Genomic DNA, 21,307 nt, shown 5'->3' with positions numbered 1-21,307 from the left:
CCGAAAAGGCCCCCCGGGGGTGTGGCGGCGGCACTGGCGACCCCCTGCAGAGGCCCGCCGGGGAGGAAGAGAAACCCGCCGCTTGCCCGCCCCCCCCCCGCCGTGGCCTTGGTGGCTTGGCTGCCCTCCGTCTGGCATCTTGAGCCGCCTGGGGCGGGATCCCCCGGCTGTCCCACCCTCTCCTGGTCGCCCAGCCAGTCCTCTGGCCCGCCGAAGGAGGGGGCCGCCGCGGCCTAGAGAGGCCCTGACACTCCCGGCTAGGAATCAACGTCTCTCCTGAGGGCTGCGGGTGGAGACCTCCTCCTCCCCTAAAGAGGTTGGCTGGGCCAGAGAAGGGGCCCCTCCCTCCCTCCCCCGCCGCTGGCGATGAGAGGCCGAGAAAGGCGGCATGTGGGGGGGAGAGGAAAGCCCCGCGCCCTGCCCACGCTGGCTAGGCGCCGGCCACCTCTGCCCCCTCATTTGCTCCTCGGCCACAGCGCTGCCCACAACGCCAAGGAGCCAGCAGAGCTCCTCCCAGCCCCGGCACTCCCCCCAGCTGCTGGCCAGGCCGCAGTCTGCCGCCCCTACCTCTCCTCCCGCGCCGATGGCCGGCTCGCATTCTAGGCAAAGGCCTAGTTCGCCTAGCGGGCGAGCCGGCCCTGGCCACAACATTGTGAGTGGTTGGAGGTGGGTCACATCAAAGCTCCTCGGCTTTTGCATCTGGCTCCTATTTTGCCCACTCTCTTTTCTCCTGCGTGCGCGCACAATGCTTATTGGCTTCTGCTTGTAATGGGGGGTGTTTTGAAACTAATATAACTCTGGGTGCCCTGCTGCCATGGGCCATTTCTGACAAAAGACATTCACGTGTCATAGTTATGAACTACCAATAAACAGAATACTTCTTATGAAGCACTGTGTGGTATGATCTGACTATCGAACCCTGACAGGATGGTCCTGTGACCCCAGTATCCATTGCACATGAAACACCACAATGAGACAATAGTGCCCCTGCGCATTTGGGTTTGGGGAAACGGTGCAGGATGAGGCTAAAGCCCTCTCTCCCCCAGGACATAGTCCTAAGCCAAACTGGGCCCCAGGATGCTTGCAAACTTTGTTTAAAGATGGTAACATTTAGCTGTAACTCATCTGGTTAGGGGACCTCCCCACCCAAACTTATGCCAAGCATCACATTCAGTTCAGCCCGCAGCAATTCGTAGAATTCTACTTTTTCAATATGTATGTTTTTAAAACAAATTAATGTTCATTATCTCAATGGTTCTTTGAGGCAAAAAGCTGACTAGAATGAAGTAATTAATTTATTAATAAGATAATTGTGCTGGAAATGAGCTATCTAGGATAGTGACAGATTACATTAGAGCTTGGAATGACTGCTTTGTTTGCTTGTGTATACTACAGCAAATACTACATTTAGAGCATTTTCTATCCCATTTCTTGTTTTGAGCTGCAAATACCTTTAAGTGAGATCCGACCATTAAATTACAATTGTTTGGTGGGATAGTATTACTACTAAATCCCTTTGCACCCAAACTATTGTCAGCATTGGTACCTACAGTGGCACAGGTCTCACACCAAGATATGTGGAATTGGGCTGTATCAGTCTGCCCCAATATTATGGTTGAATAAATAGAAACGTGAGTGAAAACAACTCTGCATAAAGTTACCAAATATAAGTAGCCATACTGGGTTTTCCCTAGGGTTGGGGGATATACAGTTTTGTTTTTAAAAAAACAAAACAAAAAACCAGCACAACACAAAACATATAAATGACCTCTTCTTTGTCAGTCACTGTCTAACCTCTAGGTCAGGGGTCTGCAACTTGTGGCTCCATTTGGCTCTTTAAAAAGGGAATGAAATCTTTAAACTAAGGTATATTGAAGGGGTAGGTAGGGTGTTAGAAAAACCAGTGAACCGGATCTCAGAAGCTAAGCAAGGTCGACTGTGGCAAGTACTTGGATAGGAGACCGCCTTGAAATACCAGAGGTGGGAGGCTGGGCAGGCTTTATTCAGCCACCACTCTGAATATCCTTCAGGCCCCCAGTAGGGGTCAGACACCAGAGGTCGCCATGACTTCAAGGTGCACACACACACACATGAAAAATACCAAAAAATACCAAAAAGAAAAAGAAAAAACAGTGAGCAAAAAGAATTGCAGGAAAATGATTTTTGTAGGACTAAAGGACTTCTTGGAGACCCTTTACAAAAAAGGAAACAATAGAGGTGAACAGCAACCTAAGGGCAAGCCATGAGCAGATTTATGCCAGTGCTGGCATACCTAGTATATTTGATACCTGGCCTAACCCCCTCCTCTACATGACATTTTTTTCTTTTATTAAACTGTGCAATGCCTCCATTCCTGCCCACACCACCCAGGCATAAACAAGTCTAGTTGTCACTGTTAGATTTAAAAGAACAGGCTGAAGCTTCCTTGGACATGTAGCTGCATAATTAAGCAAAAGTGATTCTGAAATCACAGGAAGTTATCTAACAAGACCAAAACTGATCAGTTTAGTACCAGTAATTGTAGCGGTTTTATTTGCAAGCCTGAAATAATTTACTTCACATGCACAATTTTGGGTGGTTGTTCTTAAAAACAGGTTTCCATATTCATCCTTCAAAGACAGCCAGAATACTCGCCTGCTCACAGTTTTGGGGCAAATCACAGAAGAAGCCGTCATTTGAGCACTAGGACACCAGTGATTCACCAGCACAAGTAGTGTGCAGATGGAGTGGAATTCAGAGAACTGCTGTGTTAGAGACTGTCTGGAACTGAAATTAAACCCTTTTAGAGATATAACTCCATTCCATTTTGGATTCTGATGCACAGGATACAGCCAGCGGGGCGTTGGGGCAGGGCAGAGTAGTTAGGACACGGGTCCCCAGAATGTGCCCATGGATGCCATAGCATCCAGTAGCACTTTTCCTGGTGCCCACCAGGTGTTTTTAGAAAGTAGGTGGAGCCAGGTAGGCCTTTTGCCCAGCAAGGCTTTTGATTCGCCACTGACAGTTTGACTGGCTGTGCAGATTTTTTAAAATGTTGATTTGATAGCAGCTGCCACCATACCACAAGTATGCTCACTATGACAGAAGGTAAGTTGCAACAGCCATTGCCTGCATAGTTCCCTCTAAGCAGTTTCAGGGGGTGCTGGTGCATAGACTTTTAACAAGCAGCGCAGGGATTACTGCTTCAGCCCACAAGGCATTTTCCCCTCCATTGGAAACAATGGAAGATGGGGCACCTCCTTCTGGGGCCCACAGATTTGGAACCCCTGGTCCAATCTTTTTGAAACTTGGGGGTGGGCTTGAAAAGAGGTACCAGCAGCTATGCTGCAAATCTGGTGCCTCTACCTCAAAAAAGCCCCCCCCCGAGCCCCAGATACCCCCAAATCAATTCTCCATTATAGCCTACTAGCAGTAAAGCCCGTTGTGAAAGCAATACAACGAAATCTAGAAAGAGGCTCTGGGGCAGTGCTCTGGCTTTGGGCAAACAGTGTCAATTTGCTGTGGTGACCTCAGCAGGGTATAATGACAGAGTCCACTGTTTTCTCCAGAGGAACTGATCTCTGCTACCTGAAGAGCAGTTGTAATTGTGAGTAATCTGTAGCCCTCACCTGGAGATTGGCAACAATTGTTACCCAGGACAAAATGGCTGGTTTGGAGGGTGGAGTCTATGGCATTCTACCTGTCTGAGGTCCCACCCCTCTGCAAACCCCACCCTCTCCAGGCTCCACCCCTCAAATCCCCAGGAATTTGTCAGCATGTAGTTGGCAACCCCACAGGTCTACCAATATAGTGGAAAGGGGTGGGTGAAATTTGACTTGATTCTGTTTATGTTTAAATTTTTCATAAAATATAGTTTAAATATAATTTCAAAAACTTTATTCTAAGATTTTTACAGGGTTTGGAAGTAATCTAAAAAAACTAATCAACGCGATAGTCAAATGTAGACTCACGACTTTAATGCTACTAGCTTTTTTCGCTCACAAGGTAGGATTTCTGCTCACAACATTGTGGAGCTTAGAGGGAACATCGATGTGTGTCGCCCTCTGCAATTTAGCTGCTGTGCCCACCATGTTGTGTCAGAATTCCAAAGGTGCCCATAGGCTCAAAAAGGTGTGGGGACCCATGAGTTTGGGTATCTTAGTAGGCCTGGTTCCAGACCCTGAAGCTGTCTAGGCCAGCTGCTTTCCCACCCTGACCTACCTCACAAGATTATTGTGAAGTTAAAGGGCAGAGGGAATAGCAAAGGAAGAGAAGGGTAAAAAGATACGAAGCAACGTATCCTCCCCAAAAGCAATTAGGCAAGCGCTCTTAAATCTGAGAAAAATTTAGTGATGCTGTGAAGAAATGCATTTTTTATTTGGAGATTTGAAATAAGCAAAACTTTCACTCTGGGATTTAAAAGGATCCCCCCCCCTTCTCTCCAGGCAGAGAACAGGCAGTGAAGAGTTAGAGGGGAGAGGACGAGTTTGCAATTGGCAACATGTCTTCCCGTTTCTTGCAGTTCGTGACTCTTCTTAAAGAGACACTATCCAAAAGGTTGTTAGCTGAATGCAATTTTTTATATAAATCCCACTGCACCCAGGGCGGACCACCCCCTCTGCCCCACCCTTGGTACACCACTGACATAGTGTGCTCCTGTGTTTGTTACTTGTTGTGAGACAGTGTGTGTACCACTTTGTAACACAGGACTCACAACAACCATTGGTTAGAGCTACAGAAATGTTATGACTTATTAATTTACATGTCAATTATCAGTAAAGTTAAACTGTACATTTTCATTTATACAGTGGGGTTTTCTTATACTGGCTCTTTGCTGATCTCTTGCTCTGAATTTTGATGTAGTTTTGCTCTTTGATCATGAAGGTTGCTGACCCCTACTCTAGCTTCAACTGGTTAACAATCCTGGTATAATCCACTACAATGGGGTTCAATAGGCCTCCCTTTCTTTGAACAAATATATTACATCAGAAGAGATGCCCAGAACCAAAACTTTTCTTGCTACATGCCATCACTAGGCAACAGTAACCCCGTTTCTCTCTCCCAATACTGTATCTTGAAAGCAGGGCTCCCAAAGGAATAGATGGGCTGTGCTGCTTCCTGATCTACCCCATGGAAAAACAGTCTTACTTGAGGATCCTGTAAAGACTGCCATATTAATTCACAAAAAAGGCAACTACATAGGCATTTAAGTCACCTTAATTTCAAAGGCCACATATTCAGCTGAGATCAATAATATTTCCATGTCGAAAATGTTCTCTTAATTAAAAAGAAAACTTATATATACCTTGTTAGCATTTCAATAACAAAACCTGAGAAAAGGCTATGGGAAAATGCTGTAAGAAAAGCAGACCAAAGCTTTAACCGGTCTGCTCTCTGACATTCTTTTTCTCCCAGCATTACATTGTAATTTCCTCTCAAAGGTATTCTTTATCACTAGAGATTAAAGACACATTCTAGAGCTGTTTGATTTGGCCTTTGCTCAGATAAACAAGTAAACTGCAGGACTGCAGAAGTTGACAATCAAGATCAGGCAAATTGACAGCACCAAGATAAAAATAAGCAGGTCATCGTCTGTTTTATTTCATCTATTTTTTTACACATCTGGAACATGGCTATAAAAGCCACAGGAAAAAGCCCTACAACTCATTTAAACATCCTTAATTTGTTGAAAAGGCACATAACAGCAATCTCAAGATGAACATACAACATGAAGACACCAGGCTATTGGGAGTGGGGTGTGTGCAGGCTTTCAGAAACGCATTCACTGATATACTGTTAGCGAGGAGGAATTTCTTCCAGATGACCACATCTGCTGATAAAGATGAAGCAGAAGACCCTCCCTCCTCAAACTTGGAACAAAGAGAGGTGTTTCTCGTTCATTCCTCCCACACAGGATAGAGTGGTTTCACTCTTCCCACAGTACCTGGCATGCACAGATGTCTTAGTAGAGGGAAAGGAGTCAACTTCTTTCCTCATGCAGACAGGGGCACAGAAGAAGATGTTCTCACCACTTCCAAGTGCTTCTGGAACATGGTTCAAGGTGAGCAGCTGATCCTTTGTTTCAGAGAGGGATAGTACTCATCTGACACTGGGCTGGGACACATTCAGAAGGCCTGAGAAACTTTCTTGCCACTGCTAATTGTGTCCCAGCATGGTGTGACCCTACCATTCCATGAAAACTAGGGGAAAGAAGAAATCAGCATCTCACCTCACGCTAGTCTGGGAAACAATATGCATGAGTATGTCCCTCCCTGGCAGAAGACTGGACAGAGAAGTGCCAAGGGGCTGGCAAACACAAACATGGAAGTCAGCAAAAATCTGTGAACCCTGGTAAAAAAGTGTTTGTTTCTTTTTACAAAGTAAAATGGTTCTGGCTCCAATCAATATTCTTGAAGCACCTTAAGACCTGGCATTTGTTGACCTGGTGTGTTGCTTGAAAGGAAGACCACAGGGAGCTCTGTGTGGGAGTGGAGCACAAGTATAATAAATACTTGAAAAAAAATAAAATAGTTTTGATGTGCTTATAGGGATTGGCCTGAAAAATGGATTGCATTTCAGAATCATTATAGACCTGGACAACTGCCATTGTAACATACAAAGAAGTGTTTCATTAGGAGCCAATTCCCATGTATACTCATGGAATAGCTGTTGGAATTACTCCAGTGGATGTATACAATTGAAAAAGTTTCGGCATAATATTGCACCCACATAGCCTCTTTGAAGACAATTCTATCAGTTAGATCTATTCAGAGCTAAAGGCCACACCCACATGCTTACTGGTTGCTTGAATGACCTATTCTGATGAAGTGTTTTTGGAGTGTATGTATTTATTGTAATTATTCAAAATGCAATCCATCACTACATTAAAATAGCTACGACCGAACTGGACCCCCCCTAAGACAGTGCAATTTTTGGTGGTTCACTCAACCACTATTAGTAGAAACTTTACATATTAATGACTTCCTCGGATGCATTCTTTCCTAGTGTGGCAGCAGAATGAAGTAGGTTGCACAAATCAGGGTAATAGCTGTATTATCACGAACCCTATAATCCTTCAACTGTTTCAAGCAACCCAAGATGTTCTAAACTGCAGGGTGATAGAGCTTTAAACAATTGAGTGACATTATGCCAGCTCATCATCCACTGCTTCCATTAGATTTGTTAATTTATACTTAAGATACTTTCAGAGACATACTACTTAAGTTAAACTCTCCGGAATTTCATTGTTTCTGTATATTTCACCATACTTATTTTACCATTTCTCTGGCATCTATAAAAGAACACAATCCATAGTTATTGTGATGACCCATTTCAAATTCTTCCTTCATAAGACAAGTGGGTGATACTCTGATAAGTCCTATCAAAAGAAGCAATTATTTGTGGCTTTGCTAGAGGTAAACTCCTGTGCAAGCCTTATTGAAATGGAGTAGTTCCACAGCAGAAATTAAAGCGAGCTTCCCAGAATGGCTGTGCCATTGCTTTGCTAGAGTGAAATTTGAATTCTTAGTTATCATCAATACAATATTGTAAAGTTTAAGCACTCCACACTAATTCCGTCACTATAATTTGAAACTTCTGTCCTCTGCTCAACAGTTGAAACTGCACTGCATTTTTTCAGGTGTAAAATTTTTTTTATACACAGTTAAGAAGTATCTGTAGAACCACAGCCAGGTCCTATGAAGATGTCAATCAATGGCTTTAGAAATGCCATACTGCATCCTCGGATTTAAGTTACACCAAATGCCAAATCTGACTTTGAGCAGCTTATTTAAAAAGGGGGAGGGTTACCTCTTGAACAAAATAGATTTTATAACATTTTAGATATTATCATTGACATTATTTCACAGTCATTAGTCCAACTACTTGAGCAGCTTATTTAAAAGGGGGGGGGGGTTTACCTCTTGAACAAAATAGATTTTACAACATTTTAGATATTATCATTGATATTATTTCACAGTCATTAGTCCAACTACTAATAATTCTCCTATGAATAATTTAAACCATTTCAGACCATTTCAAACAAGAGCACTGCTCCAGGTTGGAAAATAGATGGAACCTGGGGAAGGGAAGGTTTGGGAAGGGATAGACCTCAGCCGTATGATGCCATAGAGTCCACCCTCCAAAGCAGCCATTTTTTCTAGAGGAACCAACCTCCAGGCCCCACCTGGAGGCTGGCAACCCAAGCACTGCCTGATACCAATGCTTTTTTGACCGTTACTTCCAATACATCTTATAAATTCTAGAGCATTACATTGCCATGCACAATGTATCTTGTTGAAGAATCTGCATGATTTAAAAATAAAAGCACAATGAAAACTGATGCTTTCTTCGGTTTCCATTTCCTCATACTGAAGAAAAATAGATATTCCTTAACAAAAGAATCAGAAATGCTATAGCATTTCTATTATACAGATACATAGCAAATGCTCTTATAACAAAATTAAATATGTCTGGTCTATTTATCCACACTCTTTAAAAACTACTTCATTAACTGACTCTCTTAGCAAAGCAAGAGTACAATTTGTCTGCAGATCATGATAAAGAAATGTGTGGTTTCAAAGAGTCTAGCAAAATGTCAGAAAGCTAACTGGTACTTAAACGTTAGCAGCCCATAAAAGCTTCTTACAGCTACTTAGTAGGAAGCCCGTACTTTGTACTTTTCCTTAACACCAGTATAACATCATTACTCAAAGTACCACAACTTCCTTTTTACAAAAAGATAAACAGAGATACATATAATACAAAAATCTTTAAGGTGGCCATGGAACGTTTATCCTTAAAAGAAGTTTTAATAAGGAGGCCAACTACCATAGATTAAGTGCCAGTCTTCATGCTATCTCTTAACCAAGAATGAAGGCCAGTTGTAAGCCAGTTGTAAATTTACTCCCAGCAGAACTTACAGCAAATTAATCATCATCATCATCATCATCATCATCATCATCATCATCATCATCATCATCATCATCATCATCATCATCATCATCATGACAAAAGCTTCATAGGCCTTTTCTTATGCATTTCAGGCACCTACTGACTTTTACAATCATCCAGGGTTTATCTTCCAGCAGGAAAAGATGATTTATCACGTAATCAAATATTTACGCCAAGCAAAACAGCAGAAAAGGACAGAAGAGCATTAGTCATCCCTTCCTCCTTGAAAATCCCTGAACACCTGTGATTTCTAAAAGATGGATTGCAATAAAGTTTAAAAAATCAACTATTGCCAACGTGCATTTTAGTTTTTACAGCTCATATGGGTATCCAACTAAAATATTAATACGAACCACTGCCCTTCATTGTTTTCAAAAAGGATATATAACAGTCTGGGATAAGCAGTACTTATTACGCAGAAACTTAACACATCTTTTGGTTGAACACACTGGCACAATTTCCCCCCGATAAAACTACATTATACTACTACATGATAAATTTCTACCATTGTTTACACAACCACCCCCCCAAATTAGTATTGTAAAATTAAAAACAAGGTTCAAACCTGAAACTTAAGGTAACATATAGAAAAGTGTTGATCAGAATATATTTAATGTTGTTAGTTCACTATAGCAGTTGCAAAGTTTCCATTCTTTAGAGTTATGCTACTTCCACATGGTGATGGTTTTCCATGTAGTTTTTATAGTCAAATGTTCACATCACTAGAAGGTGAATATTTTGGGGGGAGACTTTTTAAAAACTGGTAATTGACACATCATTACTGTACAATAATGTTATATGTAATTTCTTGCTTATAGCTACAAAACTAAAAGGGCTAGAATTCCATTTCTTCTCAACAAATGAAAACTCAGAATGAGTAGATTGTGGTAATAGATTGTCACACTGTTACTGCATTATTTATAGCAGTATGTCAGGGCAGCTAATATAATATTTTATAATCTTGCCCTAAGAAGCATTTCACTCTTTATTGTAAGAAAACAAATATTTCTTAAGTGGTTTTCTTCAATTTCGCCTCAAATTTCTGTTTTTCCCACCACTGGAAAAAAGGGGGGGGAGATAAAGATATAACTTCTTGTTCTGCTTCTTCTATTTCTTCTTTTCCCATCGATACCTCTCACATCTCTGCATTTCTGCACCCTACACATAGAGCTAACTAGAGCGGCAGGGGTCTTGTTGTAGAAAAAGAGCTGCCGGAGCTCATTAGCATAACTCATTAGCATAACTTATTTGCATATGCCACGCCCCCTGACATCACCGGAAGTGACAGAAGGCCACACCCCCTGACATCACCGGAAGTGTGTCAGAAGGCCCGGCTACTTACCCTCCTGCTTCATCCTCATTCCCAAACGGAATGAGGATCGAAGCAGAGGGCGGGGTAAAGAAGGGGGCGGGGCTTCACCACGTGACCGCCCCGCCCCCTAGAGGTTCTCTTCCGGAGCTCCGTACCTGAGAGCTCCCCCCCGACTAGAGCCCTGTAGAGCGGAGGGAAAGTACTTATTTTTCAATGAACATTAAAAACTTCAGAAAGCATTCCTCTTTCCCATTTGGCAATTTTTCTGCAACCAATCTGACTGTTTGCTCAATTAGGAAGTGCACATAGAAGAAATGTGACAGCCCACATATTTGAAAAGGAGTGTGTGTTTTCACAAGTACTTTTTCAGAAAAGTACTGAAACATCTACTTTTGATCTCTGTCATGAGCTCCTGTGGACTCCTGTGGTTCCTTCTTGGCCTGTAAGTTTTCCATCTTCGATATGCCTGCCGTTCTTTCACAGCTGGTGATGCCCCTGTGAATCTCTCAGTCCAGTGTGCCTTCCACCCATGGATACACCTCCTCCCAGATAAGTACTCTTTTTGGGGATTTGGGTGCCCAACCCTTCAGTCCCACTGCTCAACATAAATGCCCTTTGCCCTTCCAGCCTGCCTCAGGCTTTCTGGGACTCTGGTGGCTTGCCCTCCTAACTGGGCTTTTCCCGGGCTGGACCAGGCCCTGCCTCATTGCTGGCCACTGGCCTACTGACACCTGAGCCTCTTTGGGTTTCTGTGGCTCTGCACCTGCCTAGGCCACTGCTACCACATTGTCTGTCCCTGCCCCTCTGCTGCCAATTTAGGGCTGCCAACCTCCAGGCCGTGGCCGGAGATCTCCTGGGATTGCAACTAGTGTCCAGGTGACAAAGGCCAGTTCCCCTGGAGATGATGACCTCTTGGGAATGTGCACTCTATGGCATTATGGTCCCTCCCCTCCCCAAACCCTGCCCTCCCCAGTCTCCACCCCCAAAGTCTTCAGGAATTTTCTCAACCCAGAGCTGACAACTCTAGCTGCCATGGGTCTGCCCAAGCCTCTGCAGTGGTGCCTATTCATCCCCTCCAGCTGACTTCCACTGCATTTTAAAGTCATGGGTGGACAGAATAAGCCCTGTCCTCTCATTGGTGGCCCAGTGCCACTTCCAGCCCAGCTGTGTTTACTCCTGACAAGGAATGCCCTGCCGCCGGCGGATCGGGCCCTGGGAGGAACCCCACCCCCAAAGTATGCGATGTGTACGTCACCCGGAAGTGATGCGACCACGCCGGGCACGCTGGGGGCGGGGCCACGGTCATCTGAGGGAAACCTCTATGGTTTTCCCTCGGATGGTCGTGGCCCCGCCCCCAGCGTGCTCAGCGTGGTCGCGTCATTTCCGGGTGACGTGGTCGCGGCGTGCGCACGCGCACTCCAGGAGCGAGCCGGGAGTCCCCTGCTGCAGCCACAGGTAGGACTTGGCAACCCTATGCTGCCGACTGACCAGCCACAATCTCAAAACTGAAAAATGGGCAAACTTTGACACATTGTACATTCTATTATTAATGAACATTTAGCATAATGCAATTTTTTAAAAGTTCCTTGAATGTTAAAGCAGCTTGGCTAGGGACCTGGGAAACTTAGAAGAAGAGTGTCTAAATAAGTAGGGGCAAGCCGGGTGATGATGGCAGCTTTTTTGAAACCCTGCAGCACTACAACCTTCACTGAAACTATAGGGATGGGACTGAGAGGGGACACATTCACGAAAAGGGACGTAAACAAAGCATGGAAAGATGCAGAAAGGATACTGCTGACTCGATGTGAGAATAAAAGCACTGCCAAATTTCTGGCATAAAGGTTTTTCCCCCTCAATGCACACACCACCTAAATCACTTTATCTGGAGTAAAATTTCTAAAATCAGAACAGCCCAGATACGCTTACAGTTGTTTGTTCTGACCAAGCCATCTCCTAGGCCAATATGACAGCAGCCTGGGAGCAGACACATTGGAGTCACACTTCCTGTCTGAACTAGACTGACTCTGGAGAGCCAGGGAAGACGTCACTGCTGTGACAATTCAACTCAATGTGCTCCATGTTATAAAACCAAATCTAACAGGCTGCTCACATTTTTTTTAAAAAAAAACCCTTATAAAAAAGTGCGATAAAAGCAAAAGTACAAGACATTGGCCACCATACAATAAGTTCAACGTTCTGAGTATACAATCACAGTTTGTGTACTGGACTTTATCAGATTTAACTATTCTTCCTTCACTTTAAAACTGTTACTTTTCTGCACCAGTTTAAGGACATAGATGTACCTAGAGGTAAGGGGAGACTGCCCCAGCACTTCCAACTAATAAGAATATTAAAAACCACCAGGAATTAAACAGGATTAACCCCTGTTTGGCGTAGTGGTGAGAGAAACTGGACTAGGATCTGGGAGACCCAGGGAGACCCAGGTTCAAATACCCACTCTGCCATTGAACTTTACTGGGTGATTTTGGGCCAATCATATAACCTCAGCCTAACCTACCTCACGGGGTTGTTGTGAAGTAAAACAGAAGATAGGAAATCAGTGTAAACTACTTTCCCTCCCCCCAAATTAAACAAACAAATAAGATAAAATCTCATGTGAACATGGAAGGTCATCAGCTGAACATGTGCAAATAAAAGGAAGCCCAACAGTAATGTCTCGTCTTGAGCCTATGCCAAGGCCTCTAAAAATAATTATATAAGCCATTCTTTTCTTCAAGATAAGCAGTAAAGCAGGGTCCCAACCCCCTTTGCTCTCCCCAGCACCACTTAGCTGGGCAGCAAGGGAGAAATTCCTATGGAAATGGGGAAAGTGATTTGTGGCACCGTTCACACGCCAAATTTGCCGCGAGAGAACCATGAATGCTGGGCGGATTTTCAGGGCGCGATCACACCGCATCATCTGCCAAGCATAGCGCACGCGTGGCCAACCCGTGGCGTGCCGCTGAAGCTGTGCAGTTAAAAAGTATCTCAACAAATGTACTAGCAAATGGTTTGCCACGGGCTGCCGACGGAATTGTTCCGTGTGATCGCGCTGGCGCATGGCTTCCCCCCAGCTGTCCTCCTTGATGCGCATGTGCTGACGGACGAAACTGTGGTGTGCCGCCATCACGTCTGATCGCTTTCTGGCGGGTCTAATTGCACCAGCACAAAGAGCCATGCCTCCCCCCATGTTATCTGGCCCGTGTGACCGGGACCTGTGTAACTGGCAACTGCAAGATGTCACTTTGAGAGTGACCCATTACTCCAAAAGATTAAGTCATAAACAAAGTCATCCTTCCTTGGATAAAAGGCACCTGGATTAATGATTACACAAGCCTAGACTGACACACAAATACACACACATTGTACTTAGCATATTGTAAGAACTCTTCGAAATTCTCTGTTAGAATTCATGCAAGGCCTTCAGGAACTCTCTAAATGCTCTTTAAATTCCACAAATTATTTCAGAAATATGAGTTTACTAGGAAAAACTTTTATATGGTTGGGGTTTTGTCCCATTAATTTTCTTTATTGGTAAACTAGGAAAAAGGCTCGTTGTGGAAATAAATACAACGAACTCTAGAAAGAAGCTCTGGGCGGGTGCCACGGCCTTGGACACTCAGTGTCAATTTGCTGTGGCGACATCAGCAGGGTATGATGACACTGAGTCCACCATTTTCTCCAGAGGAACTGATCTCTGCTACCTAAGGAACAGTTGTAATTTTGAGTGATCTCCAGCTCTCACCTGGAGATTGGCAACGATGGTTCCTCAGAAGGGAATAGTTGGTTTGGAGGGTGGAGTCTATGGCTTAGAATGTTGGAGGCAGGTCTCAGGCAAAGCAGCCAGTGGATAGGGAGACCCTCTGAATGACAGATCAGAGAGCGAACTGATTTTGGAACGTGTGGAATGTTCTAGAGAAGTGCCACCACCATTCGGCTTTTATTTATAAGGGAGATAAGATTACTTGTGCACTATAATTGAATTTGAAAAGTACATGACTGATGTACTGAATAATGAACATAACGACGAATGAGCTAAACATAATTCAATTATGTAAGCATTACCAGAAAACTTTTAATTACATAATGAAATCACTTAATAGATGGCCATTTGTTTTTCAAAACACAAATATTTTCCATCAACGTGGTAAGATCTAGCAAATACTTTGGGAAACAACTTAACACAAGATATGGGGAACTAAATAATTAATTAAATCTCAAGATCTGCAACAAATATGTAAACCAATTCTTACAAATGCAAAAGTATAAACACACCTATGGTTATTCATGGTGGAAATGAACCTGGTTAAAAAAACCCACTCCTTGCATGAAAAGCACAACTGAAGACTTCCTCCTTTCAGATATTGCCAGTTGAACCCCAATTTCTTGTGAAGTTTAAATACAGATACCTGGACAAACTGGACTTTGTTTCTTCTCCATAAATTGGGTTTCTAAACAGCATCTTATTCCTGATTTAGAACCCTGGATTGGGAGGAAGAAACAAATTCTAGCTTGTTCAGGTGCCCATATTTAGACATTATAACAAAGCCATAACACTTCACACAAAGAAAGGAGAAAGGGAGCACTAATATGCAACCATTAACCAGGTCCATCTGAAATGAGCCAGTGTGACTAGACAATTTTAAGGTTTCATTAGATTTACGTGAACTGCATTTCTCATTTAACTCTAGAGTTGCTTCATGCTAAAACAGACCAGCACATTCTGCATTCTTAGCACACTGAACCAATACTTTAATATGCATCTTTATTTTTAAATAATATATTTTCTATTTAAGGGAGCAGTGAAAATCTTTTTAGTGTACAGGATAAACAGCTATGTGGAGTCAGAGATGTTAGCCAATATTAAAACAGTGGACCTACATGTAGTAACCAGTGCCCTGATGCCAAATCTAGACTCTTACACGGATTCACCCACATCTAGAAACTGTGTTCACATATATAGTTTCTAACATTAGAAAAATTGGCCAGGTTCAGGCAGGCGCTTGGGGCAAGAGGCAATAAGCATAGTCCAAACACAGTCCAGGGTACAAGCACAGCTAGTCAAAAGTCCAAGTGTCAAATCAGAATAGAGTTGCCAGGTCTGATTGTTGCACTGGTGGGGGATGGGGAGGGACTTTATGGGAGTGGGGAGGAAGAGATGTAGGCAAATCAGGGACATTGGGGGAGGGCTACACTCTGGGTTTGGGGCCAAACTCTATGGTAGATTTCACTTCAAATCATAGAGTTTTGCCCCAAACTAGCACATCGCCCGCCAACGTGCCTACGTCACTTCCAGTTTTTGCAGGAACATCATAATAATTTCTGGGTTCTTGCCAGTAAAAGTAGACCTTGCCAGTAAGGGGGGGGGGTTCTTACCAGTAAGGGGGGGGATGGAGAGGAACACCCAAAAGCCTGCACTGGGCAGTCGGACAACCCTAAATCAGAAGGGCAAATCCAAGGAGAACAAGCCAGGTCACAGCCCAGAAGGTTAAGCACACAGAGGTCTGAAGCACTGCCAGCAACACACAAGGGTTGTGAACAAGTTGCTTCCACACTGGCTCTCCCTTTTCTAGCTGCTTTTATCAGGAGTCATCATCAATCTGCTGAGTCATCTAGGGACAGGTGCAAGTCATCAATGGCTGAACAGCTTACAGGGCTATCAACCCTGATCCTGCAGTAACTCCAACTCACAAGCAGAGGTTGGTCAGTGCTGGGTTGCCAACTGTGTACTATAGTGCTACTCCTGCACCTCCCTCCAGGCTCGCCTTCTCTGGCATTTCAAGGGCTCTGGTCACCCAGTGGTGAGTCTGGTAGCTGCAGGACCCATGAATGCAGCCCCAGTAAACTAAGGGTGGATGAGGATGGGCATCTAGATGCTTGTCCACATTAAAGTGTACATCTGTTGTAGGTAATCCACATAAACTCTGCACAACATGATCTTTCCATCCATTCTGCTATGCAGATGCAGCTGTGCACTTGGGCCCCCCAATGGCAATTATTATGCATGAATTACTCACCTGGCTTGATATTTTGGGTCCCAGAATTACTTCTAAATAAGAATTTGTATGGCCTGTATTTTGCAAAATTTTCACCCAAAATGTCAACACTGACAGAAGAACCACTGCAAGCACAAAAAATTAATCACATGCCTTGATGTCAAAGCGCATTTGCGACTGCACAAGAAAGCCTCTGACCTTTAGCATCATGTGCTACGTAAAAAGAAAAGTAATAGTCTATAGTCTGAACATAGGATAGTAATATAATAATATCACTTCAAACTATCATAAACAGTCTACAGCATAAACATATTTAACAATGGTCTCAGCTACAGGATAAAATACTGTGGCTTATTGTAACATAACACACAGTAGCTTTGAGAAGCCTGTTCCCAGACTCTAATAAAGTTATCTAGCAAGTGTGGTGGTACAAGGTCACCTTGACTTATTTTCCTCCTGACATTCGAGGATATCCAAATGGAGATAATGGATTTTGTAACCAACAGTTGTTAAATGTCATCCCCTCCCTTAGCCGTGCTTTTGCATCGCTAACAAATACCATGCTACAAGGGAGGAAGAACAGATGGAGAATGAGAACGCACTGAATTCCTTGCACATCTGAGTTATCCAATGGGAAAGTTCTCTTTGGAGAACCACAGTTAGACTGTGGCCTTGTTTTTCGGTAATAACCAACATTTTTAGCAATTATGTTTTTTTACACCGAATTCAAGCTTTCTTGGGCTGTCCCAGTTCTCAGAAAAAGTTTTAAAACTCAGTTCTACTGCACTCTTTGTTCTGTATTTAGTTAGATGGTAGAGAAATGCTATTTATTATTTATTTGTACCCTACTTTTTCCTCAATGGGAACCCTATAATGAAAAAACCAGAAACAAACAGGAAAAAGAGGGGTGGGGAATACAGAACAGGTCTCTCCCCATCTCTGCTAGCAGATCTTCCTTCAAGCATAGGGTTGCTAAATCGACTTACCTCTGCTGGCGGGGGACTTTGTGCTGGCTCCCGGCAGACGCGCGCCGCATGCACGTCACAGGGAAGTGACGTCATGACGCCGGGGATGCTGGGGGCGGGGCACGGCCATTTGAGGGGAAAACATAGAGTTTTCCCCTCAAATGGCTGTGCCCCGCCCCCAGTGTGCCCGGTGTCACGACGTCACTTTCCTGTGATGTGCACGCGGGGGTGGGGTTTCCCCCGGGGGCCGATTCCGCGGGGGCAGAAATCGGACCTCCAAAGTGGGGGGAAATTCGCCCCCTGGGGGGATTTGGCAGCCCTATTCAAGCAGTGGGCTTGACCCTTAGCCCAAGAGTCCTTCAGCTCCTGCCTCTGGCACACTCATGCCGTACATACCTGAGAGCAGGGGAGAAACAGGCTCAGCCAGATCTTACTTAGATGCCACTGGCTGGCTAGTAGGGTCTTCCCCACTGCCTCTCCTGTCAGCTTCATGATACTGTTATTTCATTTATAGTTCTATGACCATAACACAACTCAAACATAAGAGCAAATTTCCCTCTTACATTGGCTTAACTCTTTTTAACCAGACATCAACAATATGACCATTTCCTTTGTAAAAAATATTGTATTTATTTATTTATTAAATTTATATATATTATATAAAGTAAATACGAAACCACAAATTCAGATGATCTACCTGAAAATTTGGAAATCCAGGGCACCAACAAGTGTTAGAGAATAAGCTTGATATTTGCTTTATGAACTACTTATTGCTACACATGGACTGTGCACATACACATAGGCTCAGAAAGCTGTACACTTTAGGTCACCTGTTGTGATGCCACACATAGAGGGTGCCTGCACATACCTTACATGTAAATAAGGTTTCAGCTACACAGTTACCCAGCCTGGTGAAGAAGCACAAACCTCCATTATTGTGAGCAATGAAAACAAAAACTCTAGGAAGAGACAGCCCCCATGACGGAGCAGCTTGTAGCTTGTAGTCACGTACTACCCATCACTTCCTTTGTTGTTCCTGAGATGGAATTTCCTGCCATATGGACATTTGGTTATCAATGGAATGGCCAGCTTCATCAACACTACAATGGAGCATCCCGATGCCTAGGTTTCACACCTGTCCAGATGCTATACTCTGAGTAAGGTTTTAGGTTACAATATTGGCCACCCCTCTTAGGTAACCTCCCCTTCCCACATGCAACCAATAGGATTGTTTTGGGGACAGACTAACAGGTAGGTGGGTCAAGAGGTTGGCACAGTTACCACCCATCTCTTGGACCCCCTATAAAAGGAGAGAATCAGTCACCTGGCTCCTCCTACTACCTACTTGGCTAGATAGCATCTCCCCTGCAACAACCCCTGACTGCTTTAACCCCTCTGAAGTCCCACTTGCTATCCCCAACCCTTGCCTCTTCTTTGATCTCTTGATCTGCAGTCAAGAGACCCACACACGTTCCAGCTGGTTCTGGTCGTGTGTGAATTCCTTCGTTTCCATTTCTTCCCCTCCATTCTTCATTGTAACAACCAAGCTGCAAGACAGATAAGTATCACCCATCATCACCCCACCTGCTAATGCAACTGTGCTTATTTCATACTGTAATTCTTAGTAACTTGATTGAATGTGTGAGTGCATCAGTATTGTTTGTATGAGATATATTTTTAAGTAAAAGACATCTATTTTAACCACAACAGCCTCGAATCCTTTACTGGTAACCATTGGTGGGATCAGGACCTCGGTATAAATTGGCAAGAACCCATTTATAAATTGTCAATTGCTGTAAATAAAGCAATTCAGCTAACACAAGTTAGACTGAGGTCTATCATAAAAACTACAAGACACCTGCAGAACCAACTCTACAGCATTACTTTCACAAGGGCATACCCTTTCATACTGAGAAATCTGTTTACAGCTGCCCTTTGGTAGGACATTACATCTTGAGAAACTCAGCTTGACAATTTATTTGATAAGGAACCAATCCATAGGAGCAGCAAGAACATGAACACCTGGCCACTGACTGGTCAATGTTGTTAATTCACTGGCTACATCAAAAATTGCCTTTTGGTACCCAAGTAATTCAAGCCATTAAGAACATAAGAGAAGCCAATGTTGGATCAGGCCAATGGCCCATCCAGTCCAACATTCTGTCACACAGTGGCCAAAAATACCAGGTGCCATCAGGAGGTCCACCAGTGGGAAGCATAACCCAAGACTAATTTAAAAAAACTGATGTAGAGAGACTATTTTTGATATAATCATTAGCAAGTACAATCAACAATTTATTGTGGGTTTTCCCAAATAAAATCCTCAAATAAATTTTACTGCTCTAAATCCCAAAAAAGGCAAGCTGCCTTCGAGCCTTAACACAGCTGTTGGTACATAGCTATGAACACACCAAAAAGTGTTTTTAAAAACCAGATTGAAGTCCCTTTGCACTGTGGCTGCTTGCAAAAGTCAAGTGAGCTGGAAATATAAGAAACACCGTTTTTGCTAAATTGCTGCATTTCCTAGTATAGCAGTCTGGGAAGGCCAATATACAACAGACAGCTTTATCATAACAATATAATTTATTTCCAGCCTAAACCCCTTAATTTTCAAATTTGGCCAAACAGAGTTCAAATGCTGAACAGTGAAACCTCAGACATACATTGAGTGAGCTAAGATCTTAGAGACTGTGCATTTAGTTTACTTGGTCCACTGAGAAAGCTGAAGAATGTGGGGAAATGATGAGGTTGTAGCAGTCAGGATATGCCTTGTTGTTTTACACAATCTGGGTCACACACTAATGATAAAAATAATCTGTAAATCAAACAGCCAAAGGTGGGCTCATCTGCGGTTATCTCAATCTGCAGATTTGGCCCAAAATGGCAGAAAGGAGATTTTGCTTCAAACGGAGGATCTCCCAGGTTTGCAGAAAAATCTAAAACAGTGAAAAATACATTGGGGGGTTAAATTCCCCCCTCAAAAAGCAATAGCATTGTCTGTGCATGTGCAGACAACACAACTACCTCCTCTAGGTAGTGAAGATGGTGCTAGGGGAGGGGGTGGCTGGGAGCAAAGATGATTGGGAGGGAGAAGCTGTGAAAGGCCCAGCGCTGAAGGCCAAGAGCCATGCCAGGCAATGATGGGGGTGGAGGAGGAGCCACAGCAACCCTTGTGATGACAGCAGCAATTTGGGAGGGTAGAGCTGCAGTAGGTCCGGAACTGGAGACTGGGAGCTGCACCATGCCTGATGTCAATGACAGGGCAGGGGGTGTCCAAGAGCCACAGCAGCCCTGGCAGTGACAGGAGCGACTGGGGAGGGAGAAGCCATGGAGTGCCTGTCCAGGGGGGGGGAAGGAAACTAAGTGGGGGAGAGGGAGAAATAGAGAGAGTGATGGGGTGGGAGGCAGAAAGAGAGAAAGACAGTGATGGGGTGGGGGAATAAAGAGAGAGATAAAGTGATGGGGGACAGAGAGTAAGAGGCAGGGTGGCAGGAGGGAGAAAAAGTGAGAGACAGAGAAGTAGGGGGGAAACACTCTCATATGTTTCTTGCAGGTCCCCACTTGTTATAAACCTAACAGCATTAAAATACCTGTAATCTTAAAGTATATTCCACTGAAAATGTATGATTCTGATACAATAATATTGAAAATGTTATTCTAAAGACATTAAAAAAGCGGTGGCGGTGGTGCAGGGGATAATTCCCCTGCTTAACTATAACATCTGAACTGCCAAGCTTTGTCAGTTCTAGCCCCGTGCTGGTGTGAGCAACCAAGCCTTGTCCTAGCTCATCGTCTACCCAGCGATTCGAAAGCTTCGGCAAGTAGATAAATTGGGGACCACCCGTAAATTGGGGACCACTCCCTTTGGGAAGGTGTTAGCTGCCAAGTGTGACTTCTGTGGCATGGCGAGATCGACAGCTGAAAGATCTGTTTGGCATACCTGCAGTGGAGCGAGTTGGCCAGGCAGTGACAGTGTGGCAGCGCAACATCAAGAAGCCCTGACGTCATCAGCCAGCTGACAAGAATACATGCCGTTGGAACATGACTGATCCAGCTCGCAGATGAATCCCCGGCCAGCTACAATGTGTGTGTAATTAAAAATA

The 21,307-nt window shown here is 43.9% G+C and overlaps 1 protein-coding gene across 1 annotated transcript in view; it reads right to left on the bottom strand.

The window, feature by feature from the left end:
* LOC107123709 (collagen alpha-1(XXIII) chain-like) overlaps positions 1–21,307 on the bottom strand; it is a 379,133-nt gene that overhangs the window by 264,474 nt on the left and 93,352 nt on the right. The window lies entirely within an intron of this gene.

The sequence above is a fragment of the Gekko japonicus genome, unplaced genomic scaffold (genome assembly GCF_001447785.1).
Source record: "Gekko japonicus isolate JY-2015 unplaced genomic scaffold, Gekko_japonicus_V1.1 scaffold374, whole genome shotgun sequence".
In the NCBI taxonomy this organism is placed as follows: Eukaryota; Metazoa; Chordata; class Lepidosauria; order Squamata; family Gekkonidae; genus Gekko; species Gekko japonicus.
Note: the sequence above shows the minus strand (reverse complement) of the source record. Positions and strands in the feature narration are given on the sequence as shown.